Below are 7,308 nucleotides of genomic sequence, written 5' to 3'. Positions count from 1 at the left end.
AAGGTCATTGGAGATGTCTGGCAATGCAGAATGAAAATAACTTTTTGCCTTCCTCATGAAAACTTCTAGTTACAAAACAGTCGGATTTAGTCCCCTTTGTAGTAAGCCATGAAAATTAGATTAAATTCAGGTTGTGCTGCTTTTTTCGTGTGTGTTGCCTGGAGGGGGCAGAGAGAGTCCTAACTATTATAATAAAATATATAGATTTCTCATCAAATTAAACAAATATGAGTATTAAATTTATTATGACTATGGTGTTATCATCAACTAGTCACTGGAATCCTTTCTTTAATACCTTTTATATACTTTGAGAGGGGAAGGGAAAGGCACACAGTGCTTGTCATTAGAACTTGGTAAGAGAAAGTTCTGCAATTTGTTATATTGGTCTTCTCTCGCTGGACAAGAGTAATGAAATCTGTTGGCCTTAAATCAATCCAAATCAATTTATTGCAGTGCCTAAAATAATTCTAGATAGAGGAGAAAACAGATCATGCATGTTCGCATATTGAAGCTGAGAGTTAAAACAGTTCCATCTAGTTTAAAGTGTGCATGTTATATATTTAATTGGGGATCGCTTTTAAATCGGGGTGGAAATGTTAGGTACATGGAATCAAAATATTACCAGCATTGATCTTTTTGTTAGAGTGTAACGTTTACTGTAAATCTGCTACATGTTCAAAGTGCTGATATCTTTCAAGATTCGGTGGTGGGGATCCACACTTCAGTGAATGATTACAAATTATGGCTGTTGAGCATGACTTCTTTTCATTCCTCAAACTGGATGTCGCTTTAGGTGTATAACATTAGACACGCCGATACTTATTTAAAATTTGTATTTCCTTGATGTAGGAGCTGAAATTACTAAAATGGCCTAATGTATACTTGTTTTCAGGAGGACTGTGCCGATGTGCCTTCAAACATTGCAGCATGAGGGAGGTACAGGGGGAAAGAGTTTCTGGTTGGGAACCTTTAAGGGTTGGCTGACATTTCAAGATCTGAACTGTATATTCTGCTGAACAACAGAAAATCCCTGGTGCCCTAATGATCTCTAGGAAAAGTATTTAGGTGAGATGGCACATAAACAACTTGAAATTGTTTTGAGAGATGTGATCTGGGGTTTTTATATTACTTTTAAGTTATTGCTGCCTTAAGGTACTCTAAACATGAACTTTCTGGAAAACATCACATTTCTTCAGAAAGCAGGAAAGTTTATTAAAAAAAAAGTAACTGGAATTATACCAAATTAAGTTCTGACAGTTGTCCCTGGCATTAAGTCATTGGATGTTCACTGTCTTATTTTTATTTCAGAATCCACATGCCTTTACACCTAGTAATGCGAAGTGATAAGGCATACATAGCTAGATAGGCATGATTGCAGTTAAAAGCTTTAACTACCTTTCATGAACCAAGCACTGACTTGCTTTCACATCCATACTCCAGATATTAAGATGTTTTTGCATTGGAAGGTAAAGACAACAAATGTGTGAGAACAGAATTTCTTAGAATTGGGTGATGTTGTATATCTCGTCACTGGGAATATTCCAAGTGATACTAAAAACAATTATTCTTGAAATTAAGTACCTAATCTGTGTGTTTATACATATATGTGTATATGCTTGTAGGCTGTTTGGAATATGCATAATACATGTATGTCATTGTGGGAGGTGGATGTTCTAAATGTGATTTTTGCGCTAGGTGACTAACCACTGGTTGCCTCTTGATGGTGCTGGTGTTTCACGTAGGGCTCGAGAGGCTGTTCCTCTACCAGCCTCCTGCTTCCAACTGGGTCAATTATATTCTCCCGATTCTTTTCTGCTTAGAAACAAACAAACTCCTTAAACAAAAAAAGAACTTAAAGCTGTTAGAACTGTGTGTGTGGAGCACAAACTCATAATGAAGGGCTCTTGCTTCCCTGGCTGACTTCTTGTCACAGCTTGAATAAACACGCAGTTTAAGCTGTTAGGATGGTTAATCCACTGACTTCTGTTTTAAATGGCTTGTTCCTTGTCTGGATACAACACTAATTCTTGCTACTGTACATGTCAAAACTGTTTATTTTTCTTCTCAGTGTTGATTTCTAGGGCTGGCTGACTGAAAACAGCAGAAAAAATTGGGCTTTTCTAAATGCCCCCAGCAGTATTTATCTCAATTTACTGGCTTTAGAACTCTGTAAGCAAATCCCACATAGGCGTGCTTGCTGTGCCTCAGCTTTTCTGACCGAAAGTGGAAGACATGAGAAACATGAACAAAATGAAAAATTCTAGCTTGAAGGGTTTGTTGGGTTTTTTTTCATATAGTTACATTTGAATAGTAGCTGTAAAGTTGGGGTAGGGAGAGATTTTTGTTTGCCTTTTTGAATTTATCACTTGCTTATTGGAGCACCCTTGTTCAGTAGCTTTGTATTTTTGATTAATTTGTTTTAGTACAATGTCTTGAGAGAATTCACATTCTTATTGGATGATTAGCTATTAATTTGAGTATTTTTAACTACTGGTAGTAATCTTCTTTTGTTTTCCTTTACGCTCCTATAAAGGTTCCTTTTATGGAAGGGAAAAGGATACAGATGGTGTTTGCCACTCAGCGTCCAAACTGCAAGCTGGGGCCCCCTTTTAGTGTACTCTGAAGGCAGGACTTCCCTGGTCTCTTATGCTTTAAGTATGGTTCTGTTTTGCTGCTGTGAAAGCAGATAAAATTGCTGCTGGCAACACAAACCTATACTCCAGTCTTCTCATGTTTATGGAATCACACATACAAATAAATGCGCCTGGTCTATTTGAAGAGGTAATTGGCCTGTGGTCACTTATGTGAATATCTCTGTAACGCAATCAGCTGGGCTCCTACTTCAGCTGGTTAGCAGAATAAGTGCATCTCAAGCAGATTAGATAAATGTAAGAAAGGAGAAAAATTGAGGGGTTGGTTCAAAGGGTGAACTTTACCAAGCAGCGCGTACGCTTCTGCATTGCACCTCTGCTTGTAGATAGGGAAAAGTGTAAAAGCTGGAGACACTTAAACCCTTTATAATTGCAGTTACACCAACACTTGCCAATAGATGAAGATATGCAAGTGGTGAGGGAGAGGAAAACCTATGGCTTGTGTAAAGAATCCTCTTAACAATAATACCTCTTTGATAAGTTGGTTGGAAGCAAAGTTGCTGCTTTGCAAAGTTGCTACCAGTCGCAGTTACTAACACATTCTGTGAATGATGAGCGAGCTCTTAATCACTTCTTAAAATGTTTTCAAAAGCCACTTTCCATCTCACAAATGTGTCCATATCCACAGATGGAGAAACTGAGGTAAAGTGATGTAGTAATCTGCCGAGTGTCAGCCAGACTGGCAAGAACTTCCATAATTTCTTTGCAGCAATGATATATTAAAGGCTGTTTAATGATACTCAGCACATGAAGGACATGGTCTTTCATAATGATTGTTATTATTGGAGAGCATAAAAGGTATGTATGTTCATGAAGCTTATCCTATGTCTGCTGAGCTCCACTGCTTACTGGAGTGCTTAAGGCATATAGCAGAATATTCCTCTTGTCCTGAAGGGATTTGCTTGATCTAATATTTGGCAGAAAAATTAAAAGGGCAAACAGATAAATGAAATATGGAGAACAGATTTCTGAAATTCAGATGATTCTAGTTAGCATTGAGCTAATAACATTGTGGGTGACAGGATGCGTTGCCACTTCAGGAAGATACAGGTTTCACTCCTGTAGGTGCAATGTTGTATCTGCCAACGCTGTACAGAAAATTCAGGTAGCCTGAAGCCTCTAAACAGCATCAAGAGTTTATGTCTAGGCAACTTGAACCATCCTATGTATTTAAGTTCAATTCAAAAATTCCAATGGGTATGGAAATGTCATACAATTCATATTTCATAAACTGTTGCTGCTTCAGCCTCACTTTGCTGTCTCCTGACTCAGGAAAAGCACTGAAATGATGCAGAATAGCCCAATGGGCGCTTGATTTTATTTGCTGCTGATTGTTGCCATTCACAACAAATAAATGATTTGGGCAGTATTAGTCAAAGCCATCCTGCTACAGATCTGTTTGAGAACCAGCATCCTTTTAGCTACAGATTGATTGTGTTAGAATTAGTTCAAATTATTGTATGAATTATGAAGTATAACATGAGGGGTAACAAAAAGCAATAGCAATGATATCCAAATTGCTCTTGTTGGCATTTGTAACCATCTGGTATTTTATCAGTATTATGTATGGCTATCTGTTATTTAGGTTTTGAGCAACATTTTCTATTGTAATTTCTGTGAAATTTTGCTATGACATGTAGTTTTTTCTGAACAATAATTATATTTTAAAATTAAGTGCTTCAAAATAGGAAACAATGACTTTGTCTGCATGCTGTAGTATGCAATTACACTTTAAGCAGCCCTGTGCCAATTTCAATAACAGGTTTGGGGGTGTTTTATTAATTGAATTTTAACCTTTTGGAAAAAAACCCAACCAACCAAGAAACTTAATTTGCTCTTTGCTCCCTCATAACAAGAATTGAAGCAGGCTTTGGCTGAAATGGTTAAAAGGAAGTTTTAGAAAAAGAATATCTGTTTACCTGGCAGCACTGATCTTTGGTGGTATTTCTAATGTCCTAAATCAATGAGAAGATAATTTAAATTTAGTAAAGAAACTTGTTAAATTATCTTAAGTCATCTGAATTTTTCTTTTAGCAGCCCAAGCTCTGGGTAGAAGTTTTGCCAACAGCCATTTTTACCAGCTGGTGCTTTTACACCAGTGCCTTCATTTAGTTCGAGTTTCTAAAATATAGCAGTTCTTAGTACATGGTAAATACACCTAATTTTTCTGTAGTTTCTTACTATGCATTAACTGTTCTGGTGTGTATGTACAAAGAAATTTTCCTGATGACTTAAAAACAGTCATTGTACCTAAAGAAGGAAAAAGTTTGTTGTTAGTCTTTCCCTATTAAACTAGTCTTTTTTCAATATCATTCCTATGGTATCAGAAGCATCCTCTAGGTATTTTACTTACCTCATTTAATCGCGTAGGTAAGTTATGTAAGCGCTCTGCTCCAGGATGCAGTCTCCTTCATAAAGCAGGAAATCCCTGGGAAACTGTCCAAATAAACACTGCGCAGGCTACCGAAACAATCAGAAAAATGGGTTTGTATATGAAATGTTTTCATCAAGCCTATACAATACCCTCTTTAAAGTAGTCTTTTTTTTTTTTTTTTTTCTGAGAAGACATGCAATAAAGTGACCTTTTCTAATTGTCAGACCATGTGTGTATCCAGTTGCCTCTCCTGTTACCCAACTCATTAAAAGGGAGGTAACTTTTACTGCTATATCAACAGAATTGTTTGCATGATGGTTTGCAGTTTACAGCTCTTGAAAATCAACCGGGGAGGGGAGAATGTGTTGGGGTAAGACAGGGAAGAAATGTAAGCGCCCCAAAATTAAAGAAGGAACACAAATCAAACCCTGAGACCTGAATTTTTAGTTCGAACACAATCTCCTAAATAAGCATTTCCCTAAGTGACATGATTTGGGATAATGAAGTTTGTGATGCCCAAATAGTCTGTGGTTTTAGGGCTGAGCTTCAGAGATCAGTGTCTTACAATCTGAAATGTATGTGATGATCTTGAAAATGCAAATTGATACGCAACAAAAATAAATTCTTTATTCTCTTGCATACTGCTATTGTCTAGAGCAAATTAAAATAGTGTGGTTTGATATGCCATGATGAAAAATCCCCTTACTACGCATCTTTTTCTCAGCAAGATGTCAGTCCTGCAGCTCATTCAGAAATCCCAACCTCAGCCATGTTCTGGTTCAGATTAGGTGTGTAATGAACAAAACAGTGTATTACAAAATGAAGCAAGAAGCAATTCCTCCGCACAAATGAGGCCATTCCAGTTTTTCTAAGTGTTTAATAGGAAGCTTAACAGATTGCCAACTCAGGTAGAACTTGCAGGGTGTTATTATCTCTTCTTTAATATAGTGATGCTCTTGGTGCGAAGCATTACATCCAAAAGCCACACTTTCCAGGCAATATTTACCAAACTGAAGTGTCTAAGTCATTTATTTGAAGAAGAAATCCTCAACTCCACTAGGCTATTTCCTGTATTAAACTAATTAACCTTCACAGAGAAATTAGGTCTTTGCAGAGGTGGTTATGTTTCCTAAGAGAGAAGCCACAGCACTCCAGACAAGTGTTTGATGTGGAGAAAGAAAGTTTTTAAGAACAATGAGTTAGTTTCCAAAGGTGCTGCTGCAAGGAGAAACAATTTCCAGTATTACTTGTGCGCTTTACTGAACTTTGCTGTATAGTGAGATATTTTTTGTTATATCAGCAGCAAGCACTCAGGTTTGCCAGACAGGCTTTAAAAGGTTTTATTCTGCAAAGTTTTTGTAGTAAAAGATATTACATACCAGGCAACCCCTGGCCTCAGTATAGGCTGAGGGATGAAGGGATTGAGAGCAGCCCTGCGGAGAAAGATTTGGTGGTACTGGGGGATGAAAGTTTGGACATGAGCCAGCAATGTGCACTTGCAGCCCAGAAGGCCAGTCATACCTTGAGCTGCATCAAAAGCAGTGTGGCCAGCAGGTCAGGGAGGTGATTCTGTCCTTCTGCTCTGGTGAGACCTCACCTGGAGTCCTGTGTCCAGCTCTGGAGCCCTCAGCACAGGACACACATGGACCTGTTGGAGAGGGGCCAGAGGAGGCCACAAAAGTGATCAGAGGGCTAGAACAGCTCTGCTGTGAGGACAGGCTGAGAGGGTTGGAGTTGTTCAGCTTGGAGAAGGTTCCAGGGAGACCTTATTGTGGCCTTTCAGTACTTAAAAGTGGCCTATAAGAAAGATGGGGACAGACTTTTTAGCAGGGCCTCTTACGACAAGACAAGGGGCGATGGTTTTAAACTGAAAGAGGGGAGGTTCAGGCTGGACATGAGGCAGAAATATTTTATAATGAGGATGGTGAAACACAGGAACAGGTTGCGCAGAGAGATGGTGGATGCCCCATCCCTGGAGGCATTCAAGGCCAGACTGGATGGGGCTCTGAGCAACCTGATCATAGAATATCCTGAGTTGGAAGTGGCCCGCAAGGATCATATAGTCCAACTCCTGCCCCTGCATATGGCAGCCCTACAGTTCACACCATATGATCTAGTTGAAGGTGTCCCTGCTCGTGGCAGGGGGGTTGAACTAGATGACCTTTGAAGGTCCCTTCCGACCACAACTGCTATATGATTATTCATATATCATTTTATGGAACAAATATCAGGAATTTGCTTTAGTTTTAATAAATTAATCAGTTCCCTTAAGAAAAAAAAGGA

This window comes from Nesoenas mayeri (genome assembly GCF_963082525.1).
Source record: "Nesoenas mayeri genome assembly, chromosome: 3".
Taxonomy (NCBI): Eukaryota; Metazoa; Chordata; class Aves; order Columbiformes; family Columbidae; genus Nesoenas; species Nesoenas mayeri.
This window is presented reverse-complemented; position numbering follows the sequence as displayed.